This window comes from Pogoniulus pusillus, chromosome 6 (genome assembly GCF_015220805.1).
Source record: "Pogoniulus pusillus isolate bPogPus1 chromosome 6, bPogPus1.pri, whole genome shotgun sequence".
In the NCBI taxonomy this organism is placed as follows: domain Eukaryota; kingdom Metazoa; phylum Chordata; class Aves; order Piciformes; family Lybiidae; genus Pogoniulus; species Pogoniulus pusillus.
Window position 1 is genome coordinate 16,309,763 of NC_087269.1, and position 26,415 is coordinate 16,336,177.

At 39.3% G+C, this 26,415-nt stretch overlaps 1 protein-coding gene and 1 long non-coding RNA gene across 2 annotated transcripts in view; one reads left to right on the forward strand and one right to left on the reverse strand.

Moving 5' to 3' along the window:
• Window positions 1-4,054: 4,054 nt before the first annotated feature.
• The window catches only part of LOC135176049 (heparan sulfate glucosamine 3-O-sulfotransferase 1-like), a 95,736-nt gene continuing 73,375 nt past the window's right edge, over window positions 4,055-26,415 (reverse strand). Inside the window, exon 2 of the transcript XR_010302542.1 lies at window positions 4,055-4,343. The gene's annotated coding sequence lies outside the window, so the exon portion shown is untranslated. The remainder of the gene's footprint in view (window positions 4,344-26,415) is intronic.
• On the forward strand, window positions 5,348-14,004 carry LOC135176052 (uncharacterized). The gene is made up of 3 exons (XR_010302544.1): window positions 5,348-5,637; window positions 7,083-7,261; window positions 13,664-14,004. It is a non-coding gene; the product is annotated as an uncharacterized LOC135176052 (long non-coding RNA).

Here is a 26,415-nt window from a genome sequence, read left to right on the forward strand (position 1 = left end):
ATGTGAGTAATAGCAGGAATGAAACACTTTCTCAGGCATATGATCTGAAAAGAAATCTTTAAGGCTTGTTAATGTTTGACATTGTAGTTTTTTGCTTTGTTTGTTTAGTTTTTTCCCCCACACTCTGGGGGCAAATACTTTTGACCAGGTTCAAACAAATCCTTTCAAATTTTAATTATTCAGAAATAGAAGTGGAAAAGTACAGCACCTTGCCATACGAGATTTTGAACCCAACATGTACAACAGTTTCATCAATCTCACTAACGAGAAGAATCCTGGGGTTTGGGTTTTTATTTTTCCATTCTACATCCTTTGAAGTATCAGTGTCACCTTTAGAAACAGATATAAGAGTTCAAATGGTGGCCTTGAGAAAAGATGAAGACTTCATTTAGCGTTGGAACAAGTTACTGATATCAAGCAAGCTTGTGAAAGCAATTAGTGAGGAGACAGAATTATCTTCTCGCCCTGCCAGAGGGAGTAACAGCAAAATTAACCTTGAAAACTGTTTGGAGAGCAGTCTTGTGAAAATAGATGTCACAATGTTAAAGTTATGGGTACGAAGAGGTCAACAGTTCTTAACCGAGTACAGGCAGATACATTCTATTTACTGTCCTTTTAAAGTGATGTTGCAGCAGACCTGTTTGTCTTAAAGCTCCTGAGTGCAAGTATCTTTCAATTTTCTGTGGCCTGGTGAAAGGATTTGTTCAATTATGTTGTGAAAAGTGAACTTTCATTCAGGTATATAATTTGAACAAGGCAAAGATACAGCACCCCAATGCTAGACTTAAAATTCTTGCTCCTGCCTCGGTCTACTTTTCAGAGAGTTCTCGAGATTAATAATTTAAGTGGAGTAAGAATAGCATTCAGACTTATTTGATGTTATTGAGGATTCTATTTTTTCTGTTTGTAGCAACCTGCTGACAAGCTATCAACCACACATTCCATGTGCCCTGATTAGAATTTATATTTCAAATAGAGAGGTTTTGTTCTTCTAATGCATAGGCCAACAGGATATACTACTTTGAACACATTTGCTGCAGACTGCTTGCTCTTTGGTGGTTGTGATAGAGTCTTCTAGCCTATTTTTAAGAATGCCATTTTATTATTTTTTAAAGTTTCTGTTCCTTCAAAATTAGGATGTCCTCGAGTGTAAAACTGGTGCCTTCACAACTCCATGCAGTGCTACAGGCTGGGGACAGAATGGCTGGAGAGCAGCCAGGCAGAGAGAGACCTGGAGGTACCACTTGACAGCCGACTGACCGTGACTCAGCAGTGTGTCCAGGTGGCTGAGAGAGCCAATGGCATCCTGGCCTGTATCAGGAATAGTGTGGCCAACAGGACCAGGAAAGTCATTCTGCCCCTGTACTCAGCACTGGGTACACACATGGAGTACTGTGTCTAGTTCTGGGCCACTCCATTTAAGAAAGATGCTGAGGTACTTGAACATGTCCAGAGAAGGGCAACAAGGCTGGTGAGGGGGCTGGAGCACAGCCCTACAAGGAGAGGCTGAGGGAGCTGGGGTTGTTCTGCCTCAAGAAGAGGAGGCTTGGGGAGACCTTACTGCTCTCTAGAAGTGCCTGAAAGGAGATCGTAGCCAGGCAGGGGTTGGTTTCTTCTCCCAGGCACCCAGTGACAGAACAAAAGGACAGTCTCAAACTGTGCCGGGGCAGATTTTGGCTGGATGTTAGGAAGAAGGTCTTCACAGAAAGAGTGATTGGCATTGGGATAGACTGCCTGTGGAAGTGGTGGAGTCACCATCCCTGGAGATGTTTAAAAGGAGGCTGGATGAGGCACTTAGTGCCATGGTTTAGTTAACTAGAAAGTATTAGGTGATAGGTTGGACTCGTGATCTTAAAGGTCTTTTCCAACCTGATTAAATCTGTGATTCTTATTCTGTGATGTTTTCAGATCTTAGTTTAAATATGCTCATGGGATAATTGGTTTATAGTCATATAGGATAATTGTTATACTAAAATAAAACAAGCCATGAAGTTTCTGGTTTCAAGATAGAGAATTTTAACAAGTACTAGCTAAATGTGAACTAAATTTGGCTATGTAAATAGCCTTTACTAGAAAAAAATACTTATCACATCATATTATCTGCTACATAATATTTTTAAACAGATTTGGTTATTTGTAGTTTCCCAGAAGTTTAGTAGTTTGAGATAAATTGAGACAAACATTAAGAAGAAATCAGTCTGCTAATTTATTTGAGCAATGGAAATAACCACATCTGGGTTAGAGGCTAATATGTCAAGCACTTTATGACAAAAGCACATAAATTTCCACCTTAGTGGTTTAGATGTACAGGTACAAATATACCTGGAGACAAGATTACACAGACTATTTAGGGGTTAAAAAAAATCTGACTCTAGAAACAATAACTGTTTTGAAATTATGAAATCTCCATCCTATATCAGGAAAAAAAAAAAAGAAATGGAGAGCTTGCCCAGCTTAGAGCCAGGCTTTTTCTCATGAGTGTTGAAGAAGAAAAACTCTTTCAATAAGAGGTATTTGGTTTTCCCAATTTAGTCTCCTGAGCAACTCAATCTGTTTTGAATGATAATTTAGAATGTTTCATGCTTCTGGAACAGCATCCTTTGGGTAGGACTCGTTGAGACTGCTGAAGCAGCAGTTCCCTGCTACTGAAAAGTGAAGTCTCTTATTCCATATTTTAAAATACGGTTGCTATCTGCTTTTTTTCAGTATTCCACTTCATTATTTTGGGGGTAAGTTCCCCCCCCCCACACACACACTTTGATATAGTACAAAAAATTCCAGTGTCATTGCTAACAGCTGAAGGAAAGCATGAAAGTGATGACAAGTGAAATCCACACTTCATTTAAAAGTTAAAGAAAAACTAATTATAGAATTTCCAGCCTGTTGTTTCATTACAGGTTCATAGAATCATAGAATCAACCAGGTTGGAAGAGACCTCCAAGACCATCCAGTCCAACCTATCACCCAGCCCTATCCAGTCAGGATGTTGAGTTTCTCTACAATGAATTTGGGTTCTTTCTGCATGTTCTTAGTCAACAGCATAACTGTAAATGTAGCCGACAGCAGGATCCTACAAAGTTGCAACCTGTAGCCCAGTTAGAGGTAAATGCTTTTGCAACCCACAATAAATGCATCAATGAACAACCAGAGCCAAGGTACTGAGCAACTGGTCATGAGTTTGAATGTTTCCTCTCTAGCTGCCTCCAAGAGGTCCCATTTTTGGAAAGAGATTGCAGAATTTTCTTAATGAGATCTGATTTTAGGGGCATGAAGTCTGGAACATGTGTAAATAAGGCACTTAAGTTCCTGATAACTTCTCAGAATCTTAATGCAATTGCTCACTCACTATAATAAGAGGCTCCTGTTTAACTCTGTAGGACCTATTTTGGCTCCACAGGAAAATTACTATGGGCTAAGGTTTGGGTAATTTTCTTTATTCTGTGCCTGTTTCAGAGCTTTGTGTTCAGCTCACCAGTCTATATTGTGTGTAAAAAGTATTTTATTCTATTTCAGAAAGATACTGTTATTAAAACTCAACATTTTAATGATAGTTATTAAAATACTAAGTGTTCATAGGTTTGCAGGAGCTATGTAGAAAACCTGCTGTACTGTGTTGCACTTAAGTACATTTTCTTTCTGCAAGTCTGTGACTTCACCAGTAGGTCATATTTGGTTTCTTTTCTTTGGGAAGCCTTTAAAGAAAGCAATACTCAGTGAATCATAGCATAGTATTTTTCTTTGCTGCCTGGGAGATGCAGCACGGGAGACTCTTTTGCAGATTGAAGTCTGAAAACTCCTTCCTGGTAATAGGAGTTTGAGTGTTTCACCATTCTGATGAAAGTGCAAGGAGCAAGGGCAAGGTAAAGTGAAAATAGCTGGATCTTATGTTTTGCCAGGGGTGTATTAGATTAGCCCTTTTGAGAAATAGAAAGCTGGTTTCATAAATACCACTTTATACAGGGTATGTGAAAGTAAGTTGTAATTATACTAAGAACAGATAGAATTAGGTGGATATCAGGAAAAATAAAGGCTTTATTGCAGTAAAAAACATGTTTGCTGATAGATGTAATTAGGCCCAGGATTTTGCTGCAGAAGTCCACATGGATTTGTTCATATCTGTTTTTGCTGTCTTTCATGCTCTGGAAGCGAAGAGTCTCCTGACACTTCTGTGGTTATACAGACAGGCAATTTTAAATGTTGCTTTCAGGGATTCCTGTGAGTAGTTCTGGGTAATGGCTCATCTGTCTCAAAAGATTTATCCACTCTGGGATTGCACAATGGTCTGTTCTTCTGTTACTGGACTGTGACAGACCTCCTCCCCTTCACAGCAGGATTGTGGGCTCCTAAAACAGAGAAAGAAAACAAGTGAACTGTTTCTGTTTGGGAAGAATGTAATCTATGTCTGGCAGTATCTCTGGCTGAGAATATCTCTAAGCAGCCTCTGTACCATCTGCACAAACTTTTTTCCTCGAGACAGACTGATAAATGGGAAAAAGAAAAAGATTTCCCTTTTTTTTGTGCAGTTAGCATTCACTTCTAAAAAGTTGTTTCAAATCTTAACTCTTTAAGCCAAGCTCTGAAGTTTGTTGGGCGATCTGTGTGCCATAGAAACATCTAAACACTAAGGGAGAATACCTCTTAAGAATGGTTTCCTGAACAACAAAATATATTTCTCCTTTTCAGTTTCCCTGTGCAGAGTTTAAAGACTTTTCAATAGTTTCTATCTTATTTTTTTAACCTAAGTGTTCACTCACTGAACTTTGAAAGTTTATTCACAGAAAATGATACTCCTTTTTTCAGTACATAGATATTTCCAAGAGCACCTAAAAAAAAAAAAAAGAAAGAAAGGATTTGAAGCTTGTCAAAACATGCACAAGCCACAGATTTTATAATATTGACTGATTTTATGGTGAAAAAAAAACCCTTTGTTTGTTTGTTTTCTAGAAAGGACTTTTTTGAATGGAAACTTTCTCATAAAGAATCTAGTAATGATCTCAAAAGCCATTCATGTTTTGCCCTTGCTCACAAACTATTGCAAAACAATTCTCAAATAGGAGTCAGAAATACATAAGTGAAATGCAGGACTACACAAAAGTGACCAGAATTACTACCTGAAAAAAAATCTTTTATATGGAAATATCAACAGTTTTATTTCACAGTTTATAACCTGAAAATGCATCTTATCAGACAATGTAATGAAAATGTGTGTGTCATCTTGTTGCAATTAACTCTTTTAATATGTTAAAACTTGGAAGAGGAAAAACTTTTTTAATGACTCTGCTTTTGTTCCCTGAGTTCAGATCTGTCTTAATTTTGTTTGGATATCTTTTCCCCTGTCCCAGTCTCTGCCTTCATAGGTTTTCAGTAGCAAAATGAATGAAGACCCAAGAATTTAATCTGATCTCAAAGCTGACTCTTTGAGCAGAAAGCTGCACTTCAGACCCACGTTACGCGACAAGGCTGTAAGGCTGTGGTTCCATCACAGCGATCACACACAGTGATCATTTTCAACAGACAACTGAGAACTTGTAAAAGTTTGAAGGACACTGAACTCTGAATCAACCTAGAGGTAGTTGCTGCAGAGGTAGTATGTCAGCTAGTTCAATAGCTGATTGCTTCATGTCCTGGGCTCTGTAGGTGAGTAGTCAAATTGTGTCTTTGTTGCCAGCTCAAAACTTTTCTGGAGTATTACATTTAATAAAATGAAAACCAAACCAAATAAAAACCCCCCACAAAAGTGACATGCCCTGTTTTTTCACACTATCATAGTATTATTAGGATTGGAAGAGACCTCACAGATCATCAAGTCCAACCCTTTACCACAGAGCTCAAGGCTAGACCATGGCACCAAGTGCCACGTCCAACCTTGCCTTGAACAGCTCCAGGGACGGCGACTCCACCACCTCCCCTGGCAGCCCATTCCAGTGTCCAATGACTCTCTCAGTGAAGAACTTTCTCCTCACCTCTAGCCTAAACTTCCCCTGGCGCAGCCTGAGGCTGTGTCCTCTCGTTCTGGTGCTGGCCACCTGAGAGAAGAGAGCAACCTCCTCCTGGCCTCAACCACCCCTCAGGTAGTTGTAGACAGCAATAAGGTCACCCCTGAGCCTCCTCTTCTCCAGGCTAAACAATCCCAGCTCATTTTTGAGCTCATGATTTCTGAACTGAAAGAGTCACATTATTTAGCTCTTTCTCTCTCTTTTTTTTTAAAAGATTTTCATATACCTCATGTTATTACTTTCTAGAGATATTATATAAATACTCACATGTGATAAGGTAAAATCCTGATTTTAGCTTGGTTGTCTTTTTAATTGTGTTTTATCAAGGACTGTAATTATAGTGTGCATATTATTGCTGAATTCTATGGTATTGCAGGTGGGTTTATATTTCTTGGCATACTGTCTTTACAGGGGTTTAGTTATAATAGTTTGTTTTTGTTAGAGCAAATAATCAGTTTAATAAGATTTATACTGGTTTGTAACTTGACATTTTTTAGCTCAGTCTTGTGTTTTTTTCAGTGAATCACAGTATGAAGAAACTTGGGTGAAAAAGGTTGCCAGTTCTCATTAAAATGAAATAGTTTTACATGCTGCAGAAGTCTGCTATTGAGAAAGTCAGACTCTAAGCCTCAGATAATTTCCCACTTGCAGTAAAGATAAGGAGTAGAGTGGGCTAAACACTGACCTACTACTCCCCACTTACCTTCTAGTTGTCCTTCTAATAAAGGATTTTTGTGGCCTTGTTCTGTTATCATTGACACATCCTTAATTCAAGAAAGATTGATGTAATCCACAGCATTAATGAAAGGAAGATGGAATGAAAAGTGAGAATACTGCATGGAGAGATTTTTGTTACCCTTACAAGGGGGAAAAGAGCATTTCCTAAGTTTGAAGGAGACTGTAATTTAGTGGCATACCAAACCAGTGTGATTTCTGTGGACTATCCTGGACTCTTCAAGTGTCTTGATTAACTATTCTTGCTCCTTTATTGTGTAAACTTCAACACGGCTTGTTTGACTGCACTTGTAATTTTATTTTTTTAAGTGAAGTGTGTCAGTGACCATATAAAAAATGAATGTCTTTTAGTCATGCAGTGCACTGGCTGGACAAGCGCCAGACCTGGGAGCAAGGAGGGAGTAAATCTGTACAGACGGCTTGGAACTGAAACTACATCTCAGCAATAAGCAGGATTTGGAGGCACAGTTGGAGGATAGTATTGCACTCTGTGTCTGATAGAATTCAACAGCTTTATCTTTTGGGAAAAGGTAAATTCTTCCTTAACTGTTTCTTGCTGCGTGATCTTACATTCTATGATTTTCCCTCACACCAACTTATTTTGTGACTCAAGCTTTGGAATCATAGACAAACTATTCACTTTACTTCGTTAGGTTAGTTTTCTTCTGGTTCAACAAGCTGAATTGGCTCACTGCAGAGTATGTTGTGTGGGAGTACCAGAACAAGCAAAATGTGAAAAGAGAAAGAACAGCATAGGTAGTCAGAAGCAGGAGGAACAAGATCCCCCCCTTCTGGCAGTGAGGAACTAGTAGACCTAATACCTAAATTCCATGCTCTTGTTTTTCACAAAGGCCCAACAGTTGTTTTAATTAAAAAAAAAAAAAAAAAAAAAAAAGGGGGAAAAAAAGTAGTCTTTATGTAATTCCACAGTTAAAGGCTGAATATTCCTTTCTGCTGCACCAGTTCTGGGTAACACACTGAATCGAGACCACTTCTCCGATTCCCTTTGCTAGCTCTGGCAAGGTAGAGAATTTGACAATGAAAATTCTCAGTGTGAGTGTGGTTTCTGCTTTCTGTCCTGGCTTTGATTTCTGATACTGGTAGATGGCTTCTTAAAATGAAAATTCAAAATGTCTGATTTTTTTCTTTGTCACTTGAAATCGTCTCTGGCTTTAGACTCATTGGCTCACAGAATAGTGGAACAGGATTTCTAATGATCCATCAATTTAGTCACTTTGGCAATGAGCCAGTGAAAGTAAGAAGTCATAGCCGTGCTCAATAGCATAAGCTGTGGGCTTAATTAACAATGCTGAAATGGCTCTGAGCTCAGAAGCAGCACTTTTCTTCCAGTTTAGTTAAGTGGTTGAAAAAATGTATTTTAAAAGTCTGACTGCAGTATGGTAGAGTGTATTTATTATTAGCATCTAAATCTGAAGATATTCCAAGAAGAAAGGAAATCCACTGAACAGAATAGGATGTTGGGCTTGCATTTTCTTCCATCAGATTTGCTTAGGTAATATTATCAGAAATTTCTTTGCCTGATTATATCATTACAATGAGATTTATCCAGGACCAAAAAGATGAAGACCTAAGAATGAAGCTATCTGGAATTTGGAGTTAATATTAGAATAAAGTAAGCTAGACATGAGGTTGATTTTTTTTTTTTTTAAATGTGACAATAAGATGACCTTTGTGCTAAATTATCAAGGTTTGTTTCGTAGAGAGAGTTGACTCCACTAAATGCACATCTTTGTTTTAATATTCAAAACACAAAAAAATACAGAAAGACATTTGGGATTTGGAAGTATTCAAACCAAATACTCAACAGCTTACAATGATAATGCTGATCAAAGTGCTTATTACACAAGTTTCTGCCAGAATAAAGGAATTCCACAGACTGTGTGCTTAACATATGTAGGCTAAATACTTTTCTGAATTGATGATGATCACAGGATGCTAGGGCTTAGAAGGGACCTCTGGAGATCACAGAGTGCATATGTAATGTACTCTGCCCTTATTATCTTGAGTTACACATCAAACTTTGAAGCAGATCATATAGTTTGTGAGTGTCAGAGCCTGGGGAGATACCGAGGAGAGACATTAAAAAACCTGTCCTAGAGGCCTAGAAACATAAAGATCAGTCTGAACAAAAAGATAATACAGCTCATTGTGAGTGAACTCTCATTGCTTGGTCTCTGATCAGACACCTGTGATAAGCAGGTGAAAGTCTGAACTGTCCATACAGCACTGTGTGGGAAGGCTTTTAATGTGCAGTTCAAATAATAATCTGTGTGGGAAGGCTTTTAATGTGCAGCTCAAATAACAATCAAACACAAATTTCAATATGGTTGATGCAACAATGTAAAGTCTGAGATTTGTGGGTGTGTTTTATTGGATTTGTATCCTCTTTTATTCAATACATAAATTAACTAGTTGATGTAGGAGTGATATGAATTGGATGACCATGCAGGGAAGTGACAATCTGAGTTAAAAAACCAAATTCATGTAATTACAGAAATTCTTCTATGTAGAAAGTAAACCCAGATGGTTACAACACCTCATCTTTTTATATTAATAAATAGCCAAATGGAGTTCTGGTGAATTCTTTTAAAATTACTCTTGATTAAAAGACATCAAATCATAGACAGTAATAAATGTTTCTGAATGAGAATGGACCTCTGTGATTAAGATTGTGTGTCTTATTCCATGTTGTCTTATTCTCACATGGACTTCAGCCTCCAGTAATATCCCAGGAGTCAGTTTTAACACCAAAGAGTATTCTCACTTCATGCTCTCATGTCAGGTTCAGCAGGATATTTAGGAAGTGGTTACTTTCAAAGAAAAGATGGGACACTTTCTGCTTACTGAAAAGAAGAAATTAGCTCCCTTTACTTGACCATATTTTTTTCCCCATAATATAGATTAATGTAAATAATTACGACTAATTTACCAACAACCACTGTGGTCATAAATAGTATTATGTTATTATTTCCCTTATTCAAGGGAAATTTGCCAGAAGAGAAGGAATTGAATACATTATAAACTGTTCCTATGGCTCTGAACAGTTTTCTTCTTAGGCAAATATCTGAGTCTTCAACTGCATTCTTAAAGGGAAATTGGAAAAAAATAATGTTTTTCAAACCTGGGGGAAAACAAAACAAAACAAAACAAAACCCTCCTGCATACCAGCGTGGGGCAAAATGTTAGTAAAGAAAGAATAAATCTTGGAATATGTTCACCTTTGAAAACACATCTGATGGAGTAGAATTTCTCACGAGAAAGTTTTGAAGATTGTAAATTGTATCACTAGATGGCAGTAATAACCAAGTGAAATGAAGTAGATCCCTCAAGCATCTCAGGGTTTTGAGTATCATCTCTAAATATAGAATCTGGATAGAGATGTTAGGCATGACGTTCTGCTATTTCCAAATCCAGGTCAGGTATAAATGATGATCTTTCACAGGTTGGTAAACAAGATGAAAGATACTTAAAAAGGCCATTTGCAATGCTTTGAGTATCCTACCAGAATCTTTAAACTGTTCTATCTGGTTGGTGAGGTTGGGTTTTGTTTGTTTGATGTGTTGTGTTTTGTTTTAAACAGGACAAAGAGTAGGTGCCCAATGTCCAAAGGGGCTGTTTCTGATGTAATAAAAGTCCAAGCCTGGAAGACAGAGATTGAACTGGTGAATGTAAATTGTTGTAAGCAGGAGGCAGATGCTGTTTCAGAGTCTTGTTGGATAATATGCAAATTGAAACATCTAAAATAGTGTCCATTTGTAGGATTAAAATAAGCTCAAACCAGGAAACTTATAAAAAGTTTTGGTGGCATGGAGGAAACAAACACATTAGTTATGAACTCAAGGTAGTAATTGATGTGATTACCTGATTTAACAGCAAATCTAGTTCTCTGTATATTTATTAATCACTAACTGGTTTACATCATCACTGTGACGTGGCACAGATATGCCATGTAGCCACTGGAAAAGGAAAGACTCCATCACAAATAAGTTGTGTAGCTCATTTGTGATGCTAGATAAAGAGAAATAATTCAGTCACAACTTCCTAGCAGAGTTTCCCTGGATCAGACAAACTACAGATTGCATGTAGGTGCAGAGGCATAGGCAGTACCTCAAAGGAAGTGATTATCCTCCTCTACTCAGCAGACCACTTCTAGAATATTGCACTCAGTTTTTTGATCCCACAGTACAAGACATTGATAAACTCAAGCAAGTTCAGTGGGTGGCCACTAAGATGATCAGAAACAGATTTGATCTCATTCCCTATGAGGGCAGGCTGAGGAAACTTGCTTTTTTCACTTTAGAGAAGACTTCATGGGGACTTAATAGCAGCTTCCTAGTTCCAGGTTACCAAGCTGCATTCAAGCCCTTCAATGGTCCCTAGTAGGTGGATAGGAGACAAAGGACATGAGGGATGAGAGACAAAGGACATGAGGGATGAGAGACAATGGACATGAGTTGAAAGAAGAGAGGAGCTTACTTGATATAAGAAAAAAATCTCTTTTGATCGTAAGAACTGTTTAGTGTTACAAAGTTGTGCAGCTTCATCTTTGGAGATTTTAATAGTCCATCTGGATAAATCTCTGAGTGACCTGGTCTGAGAGTCTTAGCTGCTCAAACCTTGCTTTGCTTTGAACCAGAGGCTGTCTAGAGACCTTCTGGGGATCTTTCTAATCTGAATTACTCTGTAATGTGACGTTAACCAGGTAGATGCAGGTTTATGAACGTGGAATGAAACGTAGCAAGAGAAGGCACAACGGCACACTATGGCAGTGAAACGAACAGCAGATGACATCCTAAAGTAGGGTGTATAAAATAGTTCAAAAGCTGTGGGAACTTAATATTGCCACAGTTTTGCTACACTTTCTTTGTTTATTTGTTTTCAACTTCCAGTATGTTGAGTGTTGTCCCATATCCATTTTGGGTCTTGATCTCTTCTGTTTTGCTCTTGGTCCCGCTTAAACACCCCCTGGAAAGCTTTCTTTATTGCCTTTCCTTTGTCCACTACACTCATTTTTCTTCTGATGAGAAGGTGCAGTATCACTTGTACAAGAAAATGTTACATTTCTGTATCTGGAAAGGGAAAAAAAACCTAGATGATTTTAGCTGTTCTCAGACAGCCAATAAGATACCAAATCTAATTCAACATCCTGATTTGTAGCAAACTTTAAATTTGATAGCCTACAGGCTGGAGAGTTTTTAAAGCAAACATTTCATTTCACCTCTTCATTTCCAGTCTCTTATAGAATACATCCCTCTGTGTGCTCAGCCACAGTCAACAGTTCATTTTTTGTATCAATCATAATGAATTAACCGTGGCATAGCTCACTTGTTTCCCAGATCTCACACAGTTGCCTCTTGTGTGATGAAAAATCTTCTACTGATATGAAACTAAATTCCAGATTGTTCTGCTGCTGTTTTTTTGTTTAAAGAAATTTAGTAAGAGGATGCAAGAACTGTTTACAGTTGCATTCATCAGTTTAATTGTTCTCATTCTGTGAATTTTGTAACCAAGCCAGACAGGTATTTTCAGCAACAACACTGCATGAGTAGTTCTAGTCCCTGACCTATTTATATGATGAGTTTGTATTTGCCTAAGATGTACAGTGTATGTTGTCCAGACAGAGAAAGAAGCATCTGTTATAGCACATTTTGTTATACTTATGCTAGAAGTTATCTGTATACTGGATTAATCAGAAAAAAATAAATATATTGGTTTACTATAAGCACTGACTCTTGAACCTAAAGTAAGAGACAAAACCACTATTTAGCCTAAAGTCAGAAGAAAATACTCATGCTGAGGCTTTACTTTTTCTCATCCACTGACTTCAGATTTTTTTGGCATTGTTCAAAGACCCAAAACCTGAAGCAAAGAACTTTAGGACTCTAAAGACACGAGCTATTTAAGACCTCATTGCTGTCTACAACTACCTGAAGGGAGGTTGCAGCCAGGTGGGGGTTAGTCTCTTCTCCCAGACAACCAGCAACAGAACAAGGGTACACAGTCTCAAATTGTGCTGGGGGAGGTCTAGGCTGGATGTTAGGAGGTTCTTCACAGAGAGAGTGATTTGCCATTGGAATGGGCTGCCCAGGGAGGTGGTGGAGTCACCGTCCCTGGAGGTGTTCAGTCAAAGCCTGGATGAGGCACTTAGTGCCATGGTCTAGTTGACTGGACAGGGCTGGGTGCTAGGTTGGACTGGATGATCTTGGAGGTCTCTTCCATCCTGGTTGATTCTGTGATTCTATTCAATGACTGTCAGAATGCTGAATTTTAGAGTAGAAAACTTGCCCTTTCCTCCAGAGGAGCTTCCAGGATACAGTCACATCTTTTGCAGTCACATAAAAGATAAACTGAAAATGCAAGTAAATGAAAATGTCAAATTTCCTTTTCAGTAAAATTAGACTGTACAGTCTTTCTTCTAGCTCAGTCCTGCACAGCATTAAACCTATGATGATGGGAAAAACCCAGATAGACTGCAAAATATTTGCATCCATTGCCACTTAGCTTCATCATAGGCACAGGTACATACATGAGATACTACCTGTCATAGTCTTCCCATTTAATTTTATTTATTTTTCCTCCTCAGTCTTTTCTGGTATGTGTTCACCCAATCGTTTCTCACACTTATATTTTGGTTTGAACCAGAGAAGTCAACCTACAAGACTGACTTTGGTATTTTGACTTAAATTCAGCTGTTGGTAAGTGTTAGCGAGGCACAATGCAGTACTATGTATTTGCTAAGATCTCAAAAGCATTATAGCTTTAGAAGATCAGTATTTTCTATAGGCTTGTTGCTTTACTTAAAAAGCAGAGGAAATTGCCAAGGGTAGAACAATGCAGTAGTTAATCTCTCTGGCACTCAGAACTTGAATTAGCATAGATGTATCAGCACAATCTTATGTTCTTCCATATAGGATGTCTCTCCTGATGTGGAAACAACTCCTAGCAACGAGGAAATCAACAGCAGAAATTCCTGCAGGTTGTTGCTTGTGCTGCTGCCACTAGATGTCAAATTGCCATGAGAAAGGGTAAAGCAATATCAGGTGTGTTCCATGCTTCATGTGCTCATAGCTGTTTCTTAGAGCACGCAGTAACTGCTGTTAGTGTGCAAATTGCAAGTTAATTTTATGTCTCTCCGCTTCTCTGTGGCCTGATGATTACACATAACAGCTATTACCTGTTCTGTTTCCTTGCATTTTCTTCTAGACTATGTAAAATATTTTTCTCTTTCTGGAAAGACTTTGACTTTTCCTCTGAAATTTCTTCAAATCAATCTAGCTGAAGAACAGCCTTTTACCTCTGGTTCAGTATCCTGCAGGCTCTTCCTATAGCTTTTAAGTTGGAAGTCAAGTCCTTTATCACCTTGTCACCTTGAAATCTGCCTGCTGGGGCTGAGTCTGTGCTTGCAGAAAATTTGCATTACAACATTCTTTGAAGTAATGTGTATGAAGTGCTTTAGATGAGTATCTCATGTTTCCAGTTCTCTGACAGTGTTAGACAGCCAATGACTTAATGATGTTGGTTGGTTAGTGCTTAATTCTGTATTCCTTATATTCAATCTGTGACCTACACAGGAGAATTTCTTGTCTGTGCATCGTGACAATCAAATGTGCTTTCAAAGCTTACAGTTAGTTCTGCAGTTTGTCCTAAAACTGGAAGGCCAAAAGTATTGTGAATAAAGAAAAGCAACGAAGTCATGAACAAACATTCTTTTGATCTTACTCCAAGGAAAGAAAATGAATTGGTAAAGCTACCAAAGGTGGACATAGAAAGGGAATGCTGCTAGCAAAAGCCAGATCATAGAATCATAGAATCATAGAATCATAGAATCAACCAGGTTGGAAGAGACCTCCAAGATCATCCAGTCCAACCTAGCACCCAGCCCCATCCAATCAACTAGACCATGGCACTAAGTGCCTCATCCAGGCTTTTCTTGAAGACCTCCAGGGACGGTGCCTCCACCACCTCCCTGGGCAGCCCATTCCAATGGCAAATCACTCTCTCTGTGAAGAACTTCTTCCTAATATCATAGAATCATAGAATCAACCAGGTTGGAAGAGACCTCCAAGATCATCCAGTCCAACCTATCACCCAGCCCTATCCAGTCAACCAGACCAAATATCCAGCCTATACCTACCCTGGCACAACTTGAGACTGTGTCCCCTTGTTCTGTTGCTGGTTGTCTGGGAGAAGAGGCCACCCCCCACCTGGCTACAATGCCCCTTCAGGTAGTTGTAGACAGTAATAAGGTCACCCCTGAGCCTCCTCTTCTCCAGGCTAAACAGGCCCAGCTCCCTCAACCTCTCCTCATAGGATTTGTGCTCCAGGCCCCTCACCAGCTTTGTTGCCCTTCTCTGGACATGTTCCAGCATCTCAACATCTTTCTTGAATTGAGGGGCCCAGAACTGGACACAGTACTCAGATGAACTACTTCAGCTAACACTTGGCCTGTTACTTTTAAGACTATGAATAATTTGAAGTCTTCAGAGGAATAATGGCCTGCACTTTACAGATGCTTGGATTTAAGCTGTTTTCCTAAAAGCAAATATTAAAAAAATAGAAAAAATCCAAAACACACAAACAAAAACCAAGTGTTAAGTATGTTAGAACCATAAGTCATTCTTGTTAAAACTCATGCATTTTGCTGTGATTTTCAGTGGAAACAGAATCAAGTGTTTATGCTGCCTCTGGTGATTACTAAGTTGCTAGTACTGTAGCACTAAATCAGTTCTGATAAAGCCTACATGACTGTATTGTTTTAAAACTACTTTCAATATGAATGCATGATTGAAGAAGAAAAATTAGTTCCTATGTAGAGGACAAATACTTTAAAAAATGTGTCCTTACCCAGTGCCACAAAATCACAGATTAAGTGCAGCAGGGTTTCTGTCTGTCATTTGAAAGAAGTTTATTAGTTCCAGACTCTGCCCTGACTAAGAGCTGTCGTTCCTCATCAAGTCCAGCTCTGAAACTCTAAAGCTCAGACAAGACAAGGTGACTGTCTTGTTAGGAAAGTCCCTGAGGGCTTTTGGTTGATTTTGAGGCTGAAGGGCAGCCTAGTTCTTCTAGATGAGTAGCTTCCTTAAGGCCTGTTTTTCTAAGAATTAGCACAGATCATCTTACATAGCAGACAAAAACTTCTTAGCAGATGAACACTTCTTTCCAAGAGTCAGTCACAGCTTTTAAATAAAAACATGACAACATGACTTAGAGGAACCCTTTGTACAACTCAATAGCTTGATGTCATTTGAGTATTTGAATGAAGATACCGGTTGACACCCAACAGAGTAGAAAGTGCTGCTGAGAGAAGACTTGGATAAAACTCCTGGTTTTTTGTGAGGCATCTTCAGAGTGGATACTCCTCTCACGCACGTTTAGGTGGAGGGAAAAGGAAAGAACAAAATAAATGTGGAAGACTTCTATAGATTAGTATATAATATTGGGAGAGCAAGGGAAAGAATAGAAACAGATGCCTTGAAATTGGGTATTTTGTTTAGGGTAATAGTGAGGAGTTTGGGACTTGGTTGTTTTTTACTAAATGCTATCTCTCTGTGTTTTCCTCCATCTAGTCATTGCACCAGTAAAAATGTTTGAAATGGTAGCTACTTTCAAGCAAATTTGAATTACACTTAAATTCCTGTGATACTTGTGGGAACTGGCCCTTAGTTGCAAGAGATTTACTGAAAATAGTATGCCACTAAAGGAAGAGCAGACAGAATACACCTGGTTATTTAATATAAGAGCAAAGTTCTTGTGGAGAGTAAGGATTGGTAAGGAAATTGTGCTGGTTTGAGGCTAATATTTATTGGGATAAATGAATTCCTTAGCTGTGAGAGGAAAAAAAGAACAAAACCCAACAACAGTAATCTATATCCCTCAGTTTCTGCTGAGAAATGCAACTAGTCAAAATATAGGTAAGATGGTCACTCTTCACACACTCCTTAGCTCTCACTTTGGGCTGTGCCTTCTTTCTGGCAGTCTAGTCCCCCTGGTTGTATCTGACTTAACTCTCTAATCTGCCTAACCCTTTTTTCCCTCTAACCTCCTTGTCAATTTTTTTTTTTGACATCTCACCTCAGATCTCCAGATTTATCAGGTGAAATATACATGGGTTGATCTGGTTATTTCTGAAGGGAAGGAAAGAGGGAGGGGGAAGGGGATTTCAGTCAGGAGCCCTCCTGGGGACTTTGATTGTTTCTGGGAGGGGTATTGTGTTTCTGTGTTACTTTTAATTTGTATGTAACTGTATATATATTTAGGTATATATGCTTGTATATTATGCTAAGCTGTAAATATAGCTTCATTCTTAATTTCCAGCTCGGCTGAGTCTGGTCTGTGTGATTGCATAAGAGTAGGGGGGTGGGTAATACCCAAACCATCACAGGAATCAAATTATACAAGTTCATAGGAGGGTTCCAATGCTTTTGCTACATATGTATGTATGTATGTATGTATTTATTTATTTATTCATTTCTCCTCTCTTTAAGACTTCCTGAAATTCTGTACAACAGTAAGGAAGGACATGAGCTATCAAGATCACATTCTTGATGTTGGAAAGAGTTTGTCTTATAAATAGTCTTGGTTATTTGGTTGTCTGCGAATTCAGTTTTGGACTGAGCTAGGCTCTTCTTGGTGATGCCTGAAGACAAGCAATGGGTGGAAGCTGAGGCATAGGAAGCTTCACGTAAAAATGAGGAGGAATTTTTTCACTGCGAGGGTGACAGAACACTGGAACAGGCTGCGTGGGGAGGTTGTGGAGTCTCCCTCTCTGGAGATATTCAGAACCCACCTGGACACGTTCCTGTGTGATCTAATATAGGTGATCCTGTTCTGGCAGGGAGGGTGGACTAAATGATCTTTTGAGATCCCTGCCAGCCCCTGACATTCTGTGACTGCAATCCTTACTGTTATGTTTGAAGATGGACATTTCTTGGAACAAAATTTTGAGAAACACAAATTGTAGTGAGTGACTTTATTAATAAAGTCAAAAGGTGCTTGAAATTCTTATCCATTAACTAGTTTTAAACTGGGTATCAGATTTTTGTAGCCTTACTACAAGAACACCAGTAGCTACAGATGTTATTTACCTAGAATATAGAATCATAGAATAGCCCAGGTTGGAAGGGACCATGTAAGTTCAGCTGGTCCAATGTTTCATAGCAAAGAGAGCCTAGCATCCTCTTCAACTGCATCTTGAAAACTTCCAGAATGGGGACTATTATGTCACAGGAACAGTTGTGCCAGTGAATGAATATTTTCACTGTATTGAGATGTGAAAATTCTTTCAGTTATTAGTAATCTGTCCTACACACCAAAGTCTTTCAGATTATTAGATTAATTTCATTCCCTCTAGTTACAAGTCTGACTAGCTAAGCCTAATTATTCTGGTTATTGCAAAGTGTAATAAACCCATTAAATCCAAAGAAAACTGTACTTCTGATTTCCTGAATTGAAAGTTATTAGATGAAAAAGATTTATTTAATGAGTTGGAATGTTTCTAGGTTTATTATCTCTGGAGTGAGGCTTGAGGGAAGCACAGAAGTCTTGAAATTAAGACATGCAAAACCTGAATAGAGACAGTTGGTAATACAATTATATTTACACAGCAGGAAAAGCTCATTAAGGAGATGTCATACTAACTGTTTCCAGCAGCCGTGGAGTAATTGGCTTGAGTAGCCACTTGATGTCATCCTGGTGCTAAAAAATTTGTCTGAAAAAACATTTTAAACCCCTTTGATTAGAAAGTTAGATTAGAGTTATTGTTTCAGTGAACTCGAACATTTCTCATATTAAGAAAGACTGAGAGACCTGGGGCTGTCTTGAGAAGAGAAGGCTGAGGGGGAGATCTTATCGGCATCTATAAATATCTGAGAAGTGGGCGTCAAGATGAAGGTGACGGTCTCTCTTCCGTGGTGCCCACTGATAGGACAAGGAAAAAGGAGTACAAGCTAGAATACAGGAGATTCCACCTCACCATGAGGAGACACATCTTTACAGTGAAGGTGATTGAGTGCTGGAACAGGCAGCTCACAGAGGTTGTGGAATCTTCTTCTCTGGAGACTTTCAAGCCATGCCCAGCCTGCCCTTGGTGGTCCTGCTTTGGCAGAGGGGTTGGACTAGATGGTCTCTGGGAGTCCCTTCTGACCCCTAACATGCTGTGATTCCATGACTGGTCATCTATATTCTTAAATTTCACAGGATTCAGAAACAAAATTTATATGTGCTTTGAGGAAATAATTTTTCTCTGATTCTTTAGCCAGAGTAAAACAATCCTAATCTCTTGAAGTACCTTCTACCACTTGCCCTCCTTCCACCTGGACAGGTTCCCTATATCAACTGATTTCCTACTGTTTTCAGGCTTTCCTGTGACTTGTTCTTTTTTCCTTGACTCATTCAGTTCTTTAGACTTGTTCTTGGCCTGTATTTTCTATCATATAATTCACAGTATTTCCCCACAGTACTCCCTGAGGTTGTAAAATATTGCTTTGGCAGACTGCCACATTGTTTTCATGACTACCTTATATTAATGAGAATTTACAAGTCTCTGCTGTCATTTGAACCTTTCACAAATCCAGTCTCACATTATCGTGTAATCCAGAAGCTCATTTGCACCCTATCAAATGACACAAGAACAATTTGGGGTTTAAATTCAAGGAATGAACAGTGCACAGGCTTACTGTAGTCAGAGAAATCTTATGTAAGAAACTGTCACTGGTATTTCTCTACGTGTTTGATTTGAGATCCCAGTGTTTTGTCTGACAGCTGCCTCAGAAAGATAAAACCGAGGCTGAAAGAGTCCAGATAGGTGTTAAAGTGATTAAAGGTACAGTAACACCTCCACGAGAACAAAGAAAGTTTGGAACAGACCAATATATTTTATTCTGAACAAAGTGAATATTAGGGATATGATCGAGGTGAGAAGATTAGTAAGAAATTACAACTGTTCTCTGCTTTTTACCTCTGTCTCAAAATATGAAGTAAGGAGATAAAGTGAAATGAAAGGAAAAAGGGATTTTTTTTTTTTCCTGGAATATAATCCTTCATGGATATTTGCTGTTTCAGGTGGTCATTGAGACAAGTAGATGCCTTTTAAGGGTTCACTAATAGCAATTAATAGCAATTTTTTCCCTTTGACTACTTTGCAGCACATTGCTGAATAAATCAGATACAAGTTCAAAACCAAGGACCAAATCAGAGAATCATAGAATGGTTTAGGTTGGAAGGTACCTCAAAGATCATCCAGTTCCAACTCTCCCCCTCCGTAGGCTGGGACACCTCCCACTAGAATAGATTGCTCAAGGCCTCATCCAGCGTAGCCTTGACCACCTCCAGGGAGGGAGCAGACACAACCTCCCTGGGCAACCTATTCCAGTGTTTCACCACCCTCACTGTAAAGAATTTCTTGTGGTCTCCAAGTAGACATTATGTGTGTGACCATCCAGCAAATTGCTCCAGCCATCAGGTCTGTGTTTTGCCAGCTTGGTGACCAGGATGTCATGTGGGATAGTGCACAATAGCATACAAAAAAGGTCTGAACTTGTGTATATGAATTAAAGAAAAATATGTCTACTTGAACTCCCCCAATTATTTACAGCCACACCTTCGTGTGCCAGTGTGGGGATGCATATGGCTGTTTTCATTCAGGTTTTTAGATAGACACTTGTCATTTGCTCTTCTCGTTGATGGCAATTTGCTAAGATTCATCTGGTCAAACTAGAACACTTTCAGTGTAAATACTGGCAGATGTTAACTCATTGAAGATTTAAGTGAACAGAAATAGATAATTTTAGGGCATAGTTTGTATTATCTTGCATAGATGTCTAAACCAGACCAGATGAACTGTGTTTTAGCAGTGAATATTTATCTTCCTCTTCTCTGGGAATGATAATAACAATTATGTCCTGCAGTGGACAAGAATGTGGAGGTGCAGCTCTGGCACAGCTGACTCCCACTCTCCTCATCATTCTGGATGACCAGCCAACTGTCTTATGACCTGATACACTTGTACTTGGGTTGTGGCCTGGAGAGGGAATACCAAGACCCTAAGATCCAATAAGTTATGGGCATGTAAAGCTGATGGAAAAATACCAGGATCCTGCAGTCCAGGACTTGTGCAAATCAGAATATTGTAACATTTGAATTAGGCTGAAATGGAAAAGTACCTGACAAAAAAATATTCTTTTGGATCTTATAAATAGTGATCCAAAATGAGACCCTTTGAGTGCTTCTGGATCACAGTGCTGCATCCAGCGTTTTCCTGATCTGAGATACCTCTGCTGGGGAAGTTGAACAATGTCTGGGTGAGACAATCTTTTCAAGACTCAACTTCGCCTCACCAAGAAATGCTGATGCATTTTCCTCAAAGGGGGACATTTTGACTACAGACTTGCCTCTTCTGCCCACCTCCCTAGCTATCAAGGTGTTTGATTTTGGGCATTTGCTTTTACAGGTGTAGGCATCTACACTGGTCAAATATTTCTGTGTCTATTTTTGTGGTTATCCCTACACACATATTGTGGTTGGAGATAATATGGTAGTAAGATAGCTTTATTCTTGTCATCCTCAAACCAGTAATTAAATCAGTGTTTCACTAAATAATTTGTTATGGTAAGTCCTGCTGAAATCAGCCTTTGATTTATCTAATTTTCTCAATGAATCTTGAATTGCTGATAAGTCAAACTGTGTCAAGCATGTTAACCCACAACACTTACATATGTTAGAAGGAGAGTGTTCACTTAAGGCACTATTCTGTTCTTCTGATTGATGTCCTGCAGAAACACTCTGGGACTTGTTCAAGACTGCACAGAAAATAGAAGTCTTGCTGTGTGAACACTAAATAATGCTCTTACCTGTGCATTGATGAATCTTAAATGTAACTTTTCTATGCTTTCAGTAGTTTACAATATTTTTCACTTATCAAGCAAAAAGTTTACAAACTTGGCACATATGAACTTGGCTCATTTAAGCATTTAGATACCATGAAATGGTTAAAATTGATGTGCCCTGGATTCATAGACATTTGAAAGGAGATAAGATTTTCTTAGTTCGTACAGAGGAGAATGACAAATTGATGTATGAGACGTAATATATGAGATGTGACTGATAAATGATTTTGTGATATGTTAATGAAGTCCAGATAGAGAAGTTGGCAATGTGATGATTTATTGAGATTTTAATGAAGGAAATTAAATATTGAAAGGAGATCTGACTGAAAGATCCCCAGGAATCTTTTGAAAAAATCATTATAAGTTTGAACATTTAAAGAGGCTTTTTATAGACGTGGACCCTGATATTCACATATACACATTTGCATTTTAAACAGATACATCTGAAACATCTACTGAGCCTGCAGTCAGTACCAGTTCTCCTTATACTTACATAGAAATAATACATTTTAGAATACTTGGTTAGAAATATGTACTGCACTGTTGCATGCACTAGAAGAAAACATACTTAGTGCCAGACTAAGAAGATCCTCCACGACTGCTTGACTCTGATGAGTAAAGGTAATATACAGATACAAAACTACTTGAATAGATTAGACATTTGTGATTAAAACTTAGCTTTAGTCAAAAGGAAACAGCTAGGCAGGACTTCTTCAAGGAAAACTAATTCTGTTTTACTTTACCTGAAGAAACTACTTAGATCCTCACAAGTCCATGGGACCGGATGGGATCCATCCTAGGGTGCTGAGAGAGCTGGCAGCTGAGCTGGCCAAGCCACTCTCCATCATTTATCAGCAGTCCTGGCTCACTGGAGAGGTCCCCAAAGACTGGAAGCTGACCAATGTGATACCCATCCACAAGAAGGGTTGAAAGGAGGAGCCAGAAATCTACAGACCTGTGAGCCTGATCTCAGTGCCAGGCAGGGTGATGGAACAGGTCATCTTGAGTGCCGTCACAAAGCACCTACAGGATGGCCAAGGGATCAGGCCCAGCCAGCATGGGTTTAGGAAGGGCAGGTCCTGTCCGATCAACCTGATCTCCTTTTATGATCAGGTTACCTGCCTGGTGAATGTGGGGAAGACTGTGGATGTAGTCTACTTGGACTTCAGCAAAGCCTTTGACAGAGTCTGCCACAAGAAGCTCCTGGCAAAGCTGGCAGCTCATAGATTGGACAGATTCACTCTGGTATGTGTGAAGAACTGTCTGGAAGTCCAGGCCCAGAGAGTGGTGTTGAATGGTGCCGCATTCAGTTGGCAGCCAGTCAGTAGTGGTGTTCCCCAAGGATCAGTGCTGGGCCCAGTCCTGTTCAACATCTTTATTGATGATCTGGACGAGGGGATTGAGTAAGTTTGCAGATGACACCAAGCTAGCAGCAGGTGTTGATCTGTTGGAAGGTAGGAGAGCCCTGCAGAGGGACCTGGACAGGCTGGATGGGTGGGCAGAGGCCAATGGGCTGAGATTTAACAAGGCCAAGTGCAGGGTTCTGCACTTTGGCCACAACAACCCCAAGCAGCGCTACTCTCTGGGGACAGAGTGGCTGAAGAGCAGCCAGGAGGAAAGGGACCTGGGGGTACTGGTAGACAGCAGTGTGCCCAGGTGGCCGAGAGAGCCAATGGCATCCTGGCCTATATCAGGAACAGTGTGGCCAGTAGGATGAGGGAGGTTATTCTTCCCCTGTACTCAGCACTGGTCAGGTCACACCTTGAGTACTGTGTCCAGTTCTGGGCCCCTCAATTCAAGAGAGATGTTGAGGTGCTGGAACATGCCCAGAGAAGGGTGACGAAAGGCCAGGAGCACAAACCCTATGAGGAGAGGCTGAGGGAGCTGGGGTTGTTTAGCCTGGAGAAGAGGAGGCTCAGGGGTGACCTCATTGCTGTCTACAACTACCTGAAGGGAGATTGTAGCCAGGTGGGGGTTGGTCTCTTCTCCCAGGCAACCAGCAATAGAACAAGGGGACACAGTCTCAAGTTGTGCTGGGGGAAGTATAGGCTGGATGTTAGGAGGAAGTTCTTCCCAGAGAGAGTGATTGCCATTGGAATGGGCTGCCCAGGGAGGTGGTGGAGTCACCATCCCTGGAGGTGTTCAAGAAAAGACTGGATGAGGAACTTAGTGCCATGGTCTAGTTGACTGGGTAGGGCTGGGTGCTAGGTTGGACTGGATGCTCTTGGAGGTCTCTTCCAACCTGGTTGATTCTGTGATTCCACCTGTAGAAAAAATAAACTGTTGTTGTGGCAGGAAAGAATGTGTGGCTGTCAACTCAGATGAGTAGTCATTCTAATTAACTGAGTGAAACTTGCACAGCTAAAGATGATCTTTAACATCCACTGTGTCTTTAGTCTGAAAAATGTTCTTATTGGCTCAGCATCTGTTTTAACATGTTTGATTGTTAATGTTCATATTGCAGTTTTCTATCATTAGAAGCATATTGTAGGAAATAAGTCTGAGAGAGAATTCTTACAATGCATAATATTTCTAATCCCATCTGTGCTCTATTTACACTACAGTGAGTGCATATTCCAATGGCATCAATTATCTTGAGTGGGAAAACAAATCTGAAAATAACAAAGTAATGGATAAGATTCAACACACTCAAATAATATATTTACATGTGAAACAGCACTCAGCTTTTTTTTTTTTCCTATCCAATATTCTCCATAGATGATACATTATTTTTTTTTCTTTATAATTTAATGTGTTATTTCTTTCCACTTTTAAACCAAGGATCTGTTCAGCATTTGTTGACACCCACATATGCTCAGCTTCTAAGTAAATCCACATCTTACCACAATAAATATTAATTTTTTCACATGAAATACAGGCACTGTTTAAATGTCCTACATATGAGAGAAGTGCTTTTACTGTAAACTTCTACTACAGGGCCCTAAATTTGTCTTGATAGAGAAGATTTATTGAATATCTGCTTTCAGAGTAAATAAAGGCATTTCTTTCTCATTTCCCAGATGTTAGCAGTAGTTTGGTTTCCCCCACCTCCCCACATTATTGAAAGCCATGCATCCACTGCATTTAAGAAATTTGGAAGAGAATTTGGTTTTGCTTCCATATTTTTGGTGTCAAGATTTATCAGTAAATCAGATTGATAAACCATCACTGACATACAGCTAGAGATCAGGCTACCTATCCTCCAAAGACATTTTACCCCTAGCAGACGTATAGGCACAGTATGGTTGTGTTCTGTCTGTGCAGGTCAGGGAATAGCACAGTCTGTGTGACTGTGTATTGATTAGTGCAGACTTGTGTACATGAAGGCTGCTAATAGTGGTTCACATCAATAGAGGCATTGTCTGCAAAGAGAGTGAAGGTTGTTTTTTTTTTTTAATTTAAAATTCTATAGCATCATGTAACAAAATTATCCCAGCAACATTTGCCTTTCCTTTTTGCAGTATTTTCCCTCATTAAACACCCATTTAATTTAACTACTGCTGAAGGAAACCACAGCATATTAGCAGCTGGCTTTGGAGAGAGAACTGCTCCTTCCTCTTTACAACAAGCTTTGCAACAATTTCTCTTCAATTTTTCTAGTCACAGTGATTTTGTACCTCCTGACATAGATGTGAATTGGATGGAGGAAAAATTAGGATTTACCAGTGTATGCTGCTGGCTTCCAAAGACCAGTAGGAAATTTCCTGTTGTAAATTTTTTTAAGTGCCAGATTACAGATCTGATTTCCAGCACTTCAGAAGAAATTGATCTTTCATTTGCTAATGGGTTTATAAATGCAAGCTTGATGTCATTCCCATCTGTAACAGACTTACTAACTTGTAGGTATTATTCATCAACACAGCTATGTTGGCTATCAAGACAGACATTTATTGTGTGCCAGGGTTTGGACAGAACTGAACAGTCTGAGAAAATAAGGAGAGTAAGCAGGATTGAGTAACTGAACTGATAAGGAGGCACAGCTGCAGATGAATGGCCTTGGGAAGCTGGCAGAGAAGCTGAGGGAGTTCTGAGCTGTGTGAGAAGACAGGCTGCTCAGCCCTGGGAACAAGCAATGTTACGGCTAAGTTGTTGCAAAGGTGGATTAAGGGAGGTAGTTGGTCATGTCTGCCTCTGTGAGTGTGGACAGCCCATCTCTGCCTATGTAAGCCTACCAAAAGTACAGGCCCCTCTACTGAACTCCACTGCATAGGTACCACGCTTAGCTTCAATAAACAGATTGACCATTATGCATCACATTGGTGTAAGCCTGGTGTCTCTCCTTCTCCCACATGTCCTAGAAGAGAGGCCAACTCAGCAATTATGTAATTTGTGCTTCATTCTCATAGGTAGAATGCCTGACAGCATTGGAGCATCAATATTGCTCTAATCTGATCTAACTCTTTCCTTGCAGAAACATATGGGAAAGGTTCATGACTGATAATAGTAAAATCTATGTGAAATGTGGATAATCTAAATAATCTAAAGAAAGCTAGATTCTAAAGGGAAGAGATTGAAAATCTGGACTTTCTGTTCAAAATATGTGGCACAAATATTTTAAACTACTTGCATGTCTTATTAAAAGGAAAAAACATACAGAGTATGTATCATATGAGTGCTCATAGAGCTTAATCTAAATGTACCAAGCCAAATTCAGTTAGAAGAATTCACCTTTTATTTATGCCATTTAGCATAAAATTAAGCAGGGAGCTGATGAGTAGTGGTTGGCCTCTTTCATTTGTGACTGTTTGTATCACCACCTCTTTGCATCATGTCCTTTATGA